Below are 9,998 nucleotides of genomic sequence, written 5' to 3'. Positions count from 1 at the left end.
CTGCACTCCAGTCTGGGGGACAGAGTGAGACTCCAACTCAAAAAAAAAAAAAAATACAAAGAATTGCACAGCAGTTAGATTAGAAAATAAAGTTTATTTAGAAAGTAAAATAGAGATAGAGGAAAATAGGAGATTCACTTTCCAAGGCAGGGATAGGGGCCAAAGCCAGGAAGCACTGCAACAGCCATAGCTCAAAGAGCACATGGCCACACCAGAGTGTAGTAAGGCCATGGCCTCAATGGCCTGGCAATGGCGGCTAGCCACTCAAGGTTGAATGCTTTTAACTTTTCCCTTTGATGGGGAAAGGTCATTAGAGTGATTGGCTGGTGGTCTGCTCCATGTCATCATGAAGGGGCAGGTAAGCCCAGGTACTGGACAGCAGGCAGATGGATGGGTTAATTATATGATTGCTGCCATGGTGGTGGGCTAGATGGGAGGAGACAAAGGGAGGAGGTTTTCCTGCAAGAGACTTTGTCAGACATTTGCAATCCATAGACTTCTTGATCAAAAGGTGATCTATTACATCTCTATGGCTCTATCCTTGTCTTGCTTCTTTTTATTTTTTATTTTATTTTTATTTTTTAGAGTTGGGGTCTCACTCTGCCACCCGGAGTGCAGTGGCTGCTCCTGGCCACCGCAGCCTTGACCTGCTGGGCTCTGGTGATCCTTCCGCCTCAGCCTTCCAAGTAATTGGAATTACAGGCGCGCGCTACCACGCCTGGCTACTTGTCTTGCTTCTGATGGGTGGGGCAAGCAGCCACTTGGCCTGCAGTAGAATGTCTGCACGCTTCCTAAAACCAGCCTGTTGGAAACATATCTATCGGTGTCTAACCTGTGCTAGATTCAAAGTGTGTTAGGGGTAAAGTCTAAGCAAAAAACGGTTGTGCTGAGGCAAAATGTGAACTAAGTTTATTCTGAGTTTCTCAGGGTCCCTCCTTTCACACTTGTTATGACCATCTCACTAGTAAAATGCAGACAGTGCTGGGATTCCCATTTGGGCTACCCTGGCTTCCAAGCTCATTGTCTTTGCACTGCTGTTACCTCGCAGCCTCCGGTATGTGTTTTCTCCGGACTTTGAGCTTTCCTTAATTTCATCTTCATTTCTAACTCGATGTTCCTGGGCAAGATTCTCAAGGACGCCTGTCCTGCACACTAGGTTCGCATCTCTTCCTCCAACCTGAGGATGGAGTTACCACCCTGGATGCGGATTGGGGTCCCACAGATTAGAAGTGAGAACTCACCCACCCTTGGGCCAAGTCCTGCTGAGGCCATGGGGGAAATCGTGAGAACTCTGGCCCCTCTCCCTAGAGCCAGTAGATCTCAGCCTTTGGCGTGCACAGAATCACCGAGGCAACATGCTAAAGCCATATGGGTTCAGCCCGACCCACCTAGAGAAATGCTGACTCAGGAAATTGGATCAAGGTTTCTAGTGAGGTGACTGTGAGCTCTGACCCTACTACAAGGCTTTGTTTTTTTTTGTTTTTTTGAGTTGGAGTCTCACTCTGTCACCCGGACTGGAGGGCAGTGGCCGCTCCCGGCCACCGCAGCCTCACCTGCTGGGCTCTGGCGATCCTTCCGCCTCAGCCTTCCGAGTAGCTGGAATTACAGGCATGCACTACCACGCCCGGCTACTTTTTTGATTTATTGTAGAGATGAGGTCTCGCCAAGTTGCCCAGGCAGGTCTCGAACCCGCAGGCTCAGGCAATCCACTCACCTCAGCCTCCCAAAGGCGCGGGATTACAGGCTGAGCCACCGAGCCCGGCCGGTTTTATTTTTATTTTACTTTTGTAAAGACAGAGTCTCATGTGGCTCGGGCTGGTCTTGAATTCCTGTCCTCAAGTGATCCTCCTGTCTTGGCTTCTCAAAGTGCTGGGATTACAGGTGTGAGCCACTGTACCTGAAAGGGCCTTGGTTTTAGTCATGCCTCACCACAGCTACTTGTATAACCTCGGACTCATTACTTAACCTCCCTGTGCCTCATTTTTCTCATCTGTAAATGGACATAATATTAGCACCCAACTCATAGGTTTGTTATAGGAATTAACCACAATAAAAATGCCTGAAAAGTACTTAGCATGTTGCTCAGAACCTAGTAAGCACTTAATAAAAGTTAAGTGTTCTCCATTTCTCTTTTCTTTTTTTGAGTTGGAGTCTCACTTTGTCACCCAAGCTAGAGTGCAGTGGCACACTCACAGCCACCACAGCCTCAACCTGATGGGCTCAAGTGATCCTTTGGCTTCAGCCTTCCAAGTAGCTGGAACCACAGGTGTGAGCCACCACACCCTGCTAATTTTTTTTTTGCTTTTTCTTTCTTATTTATTTTATTTTTTGGAGATGAGTTCTCACCAAATTGGCCAGGTTGGTCTCGAACCCATGGGCTCAGGCAGTCCTCTCACCTCAGCCTCCCAAAGTGCTGGGATTATAGGTGTGAGCCACCGTGCCTGGGGTTTTTTTTTTTTTTTTTTAATTTATTGTAGAGATAAGGTCTCACCATGTTGCCCAGGCTGGTCTCTAACCTTCAGACTCAGGCAATCCTCTCACCTCAGCCTTCCAAACTGCTGAGATTACAGGTGTGAGCCACCACGCCCAACCCTGTTTTTCTTAATTTTTTCTTAACTAGCGATCTGGTCTCGCTATGTTGTCCAGGCTGGTCTCAAACTCCTGGCCTCACGTTATCCTCCTGCCTTGGCCTCCCCAAGCGCTGGGATTACAGGTGTGAGCCACTCACTGCTCCTGGTCTGTTCTTCTTGTTGATACCAAAGTTTGTAAACCACTATCCTAGGCAAACACAAGGATATTCCTTGTGCTGCATCTACCCCAGGCCTGGCAGAGAAGTTAGAATCCTGACTCTCCCTCTCTGCCTGTGACAACCACATTCCACAAACTCCAGCATGAATTATTCTTCAGTTCACTTTGGTCCCAAACACTCAATGACTTGCTTGATACTCAGTTTCAAGGTCAGAAGTGAAGACCCGAAGATTGCCCGGGTAGCAAATGCCAGACTCAAAGCAGAAGATATGTCTCACTTTTTAACATAAATACCTAAAAAACTTTCATTAATCATTTATTAGTGTATTAATAATCACTAGATGATTAAAGACGCCTAGAGTCACTTTCTTTCTTTCCTTCCTTTCTTCTTTCTTTTTTTTTTTTTTTTGTTGGAGTCTCACTCTGTTGCCCAAACTGGAGTACAGTGGCACACTCACAGTCACTGCAGCCTCAATCTGCTAGGTTCAGGCAATCCTTCCACTTCAGCTTTCCAAGTAGCTGGAACCACAGGCATGCACACAACCATGCCTGGCTAATTTTTTGATTTATTGTAGAAACGAGGTCTTGCCATGTTGCCCACGCTAGTCTCGAACCCCTGGGCTCAGGCAATCCTCTCACCTCAACCTCCCAAAGTGCTGGGATTACAGGCTTGAGTCACCGTGCCCAGCCTGCCTTCCTTCTTCCTTCCTTCCTTCCTTCCTTCCTTCCTTCCTTCCTTCCTTCCTTCCTTCCTTCCTTCCTTCCTTCCTTCTTTCCTTCCTTTTTTATTCGGTCTCTGTCACCCAGGCTGGAGTGCAGTGGCATAATCACAGCTCACAGCAGACCTGAACTCCTGGGAGTTTCAGAGGATCCTTCTGGGTCAGCCTCCTGAGTAGCTGGGACTACAGGCACATACCACCACACTCAGCTAATTGTGTATTTTTTGTCTCACCATGTTGCCCAGGCTAGTCTCAAACTTCTGGGCTCAGGCAATCCTCCCACTCTGACCTCTCGTGAGCCACCATACCTAATTGAGATACTTTTCTTACTCACATGCATCTCATCCACCTCCCATTATATATTTCCTTAATAAGCCCAAATCAGCAATTCTATAGTAAGTACCTACAATGTACGGACACTATGCTAGAAATATACTGGAGAATGAAATAGATGGCACACCTGCCCTGGGTGAGTTTATAATCTACTGGCGGGACTGACAGCTATACACAAAGAAAAATAATATAACTGGATATTGGATTAGTTCTATGATAGATAAAAGCAGGGGCCAGTGATAGAGAATACTGGGGAATCTACTTAGATGGGGGATTCTGGGAGACACTCTCTGAGGAAGTGATTTTTTTTTTTTTTTTTTGCCTAGGTTGGAGTGCAGTGGCTCCAGCGATCCTTCTGCCTCAGCATTCCAAGTAGCCGTAACTACCGGTGTGCGCCACCATGCCCAGCTAATTTTTTGACTTATTGTAGAGACAAGGTCTCACCATGTTGCCTAGGCAGGTCTTGAACCCATGGGCTCAGGCAATCCTATCACCTCGGCCTCCCAAAGTGCTGGGATTACAGGCTTGAGATACGCGCCCGACCAGACTTTTTTTTTTTGAGTTGGAGTCTCACTCTGTCACCCAGACTGGAGTGCAATGGCCGCTCCTGGCCACCGCAGCCTTGACCTGCTGGGCTCCGGCGATCCTTCCGCCCCAGCCTTCCAAGTAGCTGGAACTACAGGCACGCGCTACCACGCTCAGCTGATTTTTTGATTTATTGTAGAGATGAGGTCTCGCTGCCCAGGCGGGTCTCGAACCCGCGGACTCAGGCAATCCACTCACCTCAGCCTCCCAAAGGCACAGGATTACAGGCTGAGCCACCGAGCCCGGCTTTTCTTTTAATTTTTAAACCACCAGACCCGCCTAGGAAGAGACATTTAACCTGAAATCTGAGTGAGTGCCTGAGGAACTGAATAAGGGCAGGAGCCTATTGTAGGAGATTTTGGTCCCTGGTGAGACTAGCCTGGTGGGCTCTGATAAAGAGCTAGGGTTTTATTGGGGGGAAAAAAACCTCTTTCTTTTAGCTTACTGTGCAAAATGGTACCCAAATCTCATCAATTCTCAGTGTTAAAGAATGCGTGGCCAGACACGGTGTCTCACACCTGTAATCCCAGCACTTTGGGAGGCTGAGATGAGAGGATTGCCTGGACTCAGGGGTTCGAGACCAGCCTTCCAGTAAAATGGCGAGACCTCATCTCTACAATAAATCAAAAATCACCCAGGCGTTGACGCACACATAGTTCCAGCTACTTGGAAGGCTGACGCAGAAGGATCACCTGAACCCCACAGGTCGAGGCTGTGATGGACAAGAGCATGCCACTGCACTCCTGCACTCCAGCCTGGGTGACAAAGTGGGACTCCAACTCAAAAAAAAAAAAAGGAATTTATGACTTGCCCTTGTTCCACATTCCCCCAGTCCTTTCTCTGTGGATCTTTTTTCAAATGCTGTTGCCCCTCCCAGGCCTTGGCAGTGAGTTGTTGGCTACTGGAGCCTCCCCTTGCAACACAGTAAAACATCTTCTTGGGAGGTTATTATTGGGAGTTCCCCATATTTTTCATTTCTCCCATTTAGTAATGATCGAACATTTGCCTACATGGTCCTCTCGCATAAAACCCACACTTCCAGGCAAAGTGACAGCCTGAATATTAGTTCAAAGTTGAATATCTGATAAAACGAATCTCCCAGAGCAATACGTAAACATTTTCTACTTGTGTTCTGGACTTAAAAACCAGATTCTGACAGTCTGATGAGAGGTAGGTGCAGACAACTTTCACGGAAGACCAAGGTCATTTTAGGCCAAGACATGGCAGTGGAGACCTCCTGTGTTCATTTGGAGTAATTGCTACCCGCAAGAACTTTTTTTTTTTTCTTTGTACTAAAAAAAAAAATTGAAGGCATTATATGGGAAAATGCTCTTTATGCACCAGGGCCATTCTTAGGAACTTCATTCATTCATTCAATGAGTATATTTTGTTGACACTTTTCCAAACATACTTTAATAAACAAGGGAGACTGCTCACTGGACTTCAGGATTATCATCTGTAAAATTAATATGTTTTGGAGTATGTGCTGTCCGGGGGCCTCTTCTTTTTTTTGAGTTGGAGTCTCACTCTGTCTCCCAAGCTAGAGTGCAGTGGCATGCTCCCGGCCACTGCATCCTCGACCTGCTGGCCTCAGGTGATCCTTCCACCTTCCGCCTCAACCTTCCAAGTAGCCGGAACCACAGGCGTGAACTACCACGCCCACCTAGTTTTTGATTTATTGTAGAGATGAGGTCTCGCTAAGCTGCCCGGGCTGGTCCCCAGCCCGCAGGCTCAGGCAATCCTCTCCCCTCGGCCTCTCAAAGTGCTGGGATTATAGGCTTGAGCCACCGCGCTCAGCCTCGGGGGCCTTTTCAACTCGAAAATCCCAAGTCTGTGATGAGAATTGGAGATCTGGGTTCTAATCTTGCTGTCTCCTTCTCCTTGCCTTTGACTTGAGCAGTCAAGTCACTGACCCTCACCCCTTTCAAGATCCTCAGATAGAAGAGGCAGAGTATTAGATTGTTTCCCTGGGCAATTTTGCTGCTATTTTACAGTCATAAATTTCAGTTTTCTACCCACCTTCATGGACTTGAAATACCACAACTTGTCCAGGCTTGACTATCAGGCTGGGTCACTCCTTTACACTGTGGTCTCTGTCCCCAAAAGAAAGGTCATAAAAACAAAGGCCAGTCCTGAATCAGAGAAGAAAGATCCAGACAAGAAACCCTGGGATGCAACTTGGACTTATCAGACACCGCTCCATAAGGCAGGACTGGCAACTGAGTCTGGGATCTACTAGATACTATCATCTTGACAAGGATATCCTGACTCCAACAGCAGCCAAAGACAAGGCTTCTGAGACTTACTAGTCTTTAAATTTCTGATCTTCTGGTCCAGCACATAAAAATTACTGGGCATTGTGCATGTAGCAGGTATTATTCAAAATGCCATGTATATAATAACTCATTTAACCTTTACTACAACACTTGCTGGAGGTATTCGTCCCACCTCACAATAAGGATATCAGAGGATAGAAGTGAAGTAACTTGTCTGAGCCCACACTGCTCTTGAGGGGATCAGGATCCCAATTCAGGTAGCTAGCTCCACAGCCCCAGCCTGTGCTCTTAACGCCCTCCAACACCTCCTCCCATCTCAACAGGTGTCCCTGCCCTCGGCCCCCACTGGAGTGTGTGCTCAGTGAATACATGCTGAATTCATCACAATAGAACACACTTTCATGAAGAAAGTTCCTGGACTCTGGGATTCTCATAATGCCTCCCCTCCCTTTCTGAACCCTGAGGGTTCTCAGCTCAGAGCTCATTCCCTTGCCCCTGGAGAGTTTCTTTCCTGCAGGGCACTCCTGGCCACCCTTACAGAGGGACCTCACCCTACCCCAGCCCTGCTCAATCTTTATAGCTTCCCTCTTTCAAGAAACTGGGTAACAAGCACCCCAGGGGCTGGGTCAGAGGACTGAGGGGCACTGCCCAGAATCAGCGCTTTTTTTTTTTTTTTTTTTTTTTTTTTTTGAGGCAGGGGTCTTGCTTAGTCTCCCAAGCTGGAGTACAGTGGCGTTGATTATAGCTCATGGGAGCCTCGAACTTCTGGGCTCAAGAAATCCTCCACCTCAGCCTCCCAAGGAGTTGGGACTCCAGGCACATGGCACCGTGCCCAATTAATTTTCAGTCTTTTGTAAAAGCACCTTAAGTTCTTTTCAGGCCATGAGCCAGGAACTCAGGATGAGTCTGGCCTGCACAGGGCAACCCTACTGAGAAGGGAGCTTTGCCCCCCCAGGGCATAATCTACATAATCTCTTCTCCATCTCCTTCCCCAAGGCAGGGTCCAGCTCCACTTCATCTCCATCATTTCTTTTATTTATTTATTTTTTGAGTCGGAGTCTTACTCTGTTGCCCAGGCTGGAGTGCAGTGGCACACTGCTTATAGCCACTGCAGCCTCAACCTGCTGAACTGAGACCATCCTTCCACCTCAGCCTTCCAAGTAGCTGGAACTGCAGGTAAACACTACCATGACCGGCTAATTTTTTGATTTATTGTAGAGACAAGGTCTCACCAAGTTGTCCAGGCTGGTCTCGAACCCCTGGGCTTAGGTAATCATCTCACCTCGGCCTCCCAAAATCCTGGGATTATAGGCTTGAGTCACCATACCCGGCCTCATAGCTATCATTTCTAATTGAAGGAAGAGAGAAGAAAGGAACCAGTATTTATTATCCACCACGAACACTGGGCTGGCTACTTTACATACCTTAATCAGTACACTGATGGCATTATTACATATTGGTTTCATGTTACAGGTAATGAAACCAGTGAGTGCCCACAATGTTTACCTAACTTGCAAGTGCTAGCGCAGCCAGTGAGTAGAGCTGCACTGGAATTCAAACCAAGACAAGTCTGGAGCCAAAGTCCAAGCTCTTTCTACTCTATGCTGTCTATAATGTGTTCCCTTAGCCCCTCCTGTTGGCCTCCTCTGGTAACATCCTAAGAATGTGTTAATGCAAAGAGAAAGCAACAGATAACAAAACCACAGAGCACTGAAGACATTAGGTATCACAGTAAGTGGGCCTAACTCCTCTCATGCTAACCTGCAAGCATTGGATTAAAAATAAAATGCAGGCCGGCACAGTGGCTCAGCCTGTAATCCTAGCATTTTGGGAGGCCGAGGCGAGAGGATTGCCTGAGCCCGTGGGTTAGAGACCAGCATGAGCAACTTGGTGAGACCTCGTCTCTGCAACAAATCACACACACACACACACACACACACACACACCACACACACAAACTAGCCAGGCATGCATGGTGGCGTGGATCTGTAGTTCCAGCTACTTGGAAGGCTGGGGTGAAAGGATCTCTTAAACCCAGCAGGTCGAGGCTGAGGTGGCCGTGAGCATGCCACTGCACTCCAGCCTGGGTGACAAAAGTGAGACTCCAACTCAAAAAAATAAAATAAGATAAAATGCAGATTGGGTTACCACAATGGTATCAGGCAGTGAGGTGGTAGTGGGGAGGCAGGGTAGGTGTGGGGGGTGTTGGGATATGTAGCAAAGGGGTTTCTCCAGTTGGATTCAGGAATAAGAATGTAAAGCGGGGGACATGATGGCCTAGCTATCTGCAAGCCTTTGTGGGGAGTGTTCGCAAGGGACAAAGCTTTGCATTTTGAAGAAAGACAAAGATTCAGCAAAGTTACAAGAAATTGCTATGGAAAGAAAAGGATGCTCAAACGTCACAGGAATCCCAAATCACAGATCAACACCCAGATCTTCTGAAATGTCTCCATTTAGCTGAAGAGGAAACACTCAGGAAGCAACTAAGAAAAGTTGACCAGCCTTTGCTTGAAGAACGGTATAGCAAAACAGTAAACTCCTTTACTGTTCCAAAGAAAAGTGAAAAGAAAACATCAAGTCAAAAAGCACAAGAAGACCAGGTACAGTGGCTCATACCTGTAATCCAGCACACTGAGAGATCAAGGCTTGAGCCCAGAAGTTGGAGGCCATTCTGAGCAACATAGCAAGAACTCACCTCTACAAAAAAATCAAAAAATTATTCGGAATGATGGTGCATGTATGTAGTTCCAGCGACTCAGGAGGCTGAGGCAGAAGGATCACCTGAGCTCAGGAGATCAAGGTCGCAGTAAACCCTGATTGTGCCACTGCACGCCAGCCTGTGTGACAGAGTGAGTCCCCAACTTAGAAAAGGAAAAAAAAGCACAAGAATAATATGAATATGGACAGGCACAAGCTAAGCATGCTGCTGAGACACAAGAACTTGAGAGAAGATTATGAGAGAGAAGAAGCTCAAAGGTGTTGCAAAAAGGAGAAATGAATATGTTCAAATATTAAGCAGAAACCAAACTTGAATTTACAAATGGAGTATCTTCTTCAAAAAAATATAAGAAAAAATTAAATTAGACATTTTCTTCTTACGGGTTAAAACATCTGATATCTATTGTGTTCTTTTGCATATGTCAACAGCTGCTGCCTAACAGTGACTGAATCTGTCAACATAAACTGTATGGTTAAACTATACTATAAATAAAATGTTCAAATATTTCTGTTCAAATAAAAGGAAAATTTCTATACATGTTCTAGATAATATAACATGTTTCTTATTGACTTGCCTCTGAAGGAAGATTGACCTAAAGAAACTTCTATTTGGGGCTGG

The 9,998-nt window shown here is 46.6% G+C and overlaps 1 pseudogene; it reads left to right on the top strand.

The window, feature by feature from the left end:
* LOC110596475 overlaps positions 1-9,740 on the top strand; it is a 14,826-nt pseudogene extending 5,086 nt beyond the window's left edge.
* The last annotated feature ends 258 nt before the right edge of the window (positions 9,741-9,998 follow it).

Source organism: Carlito syrichta, unplaced genomic scaffold (genome assembly GCF_000164805.1).
Source record: "Carlito syrichta isolate Samal-C Ts95f unplaced genomic scaffold, Tarsius_syrichta-2.0.1 Scaffold309429, whole genome shotgun sequence".
NCBI lineage: Eukaryota > Metazoa > Chordata > Mammalia > Primates > Tarsiidae > Carlito > Carlito syrichta.
Note: the sequence above shows the minus strand (reverse complement) of the source record. Positions and strands in the feature narration are given on the sequence as shown.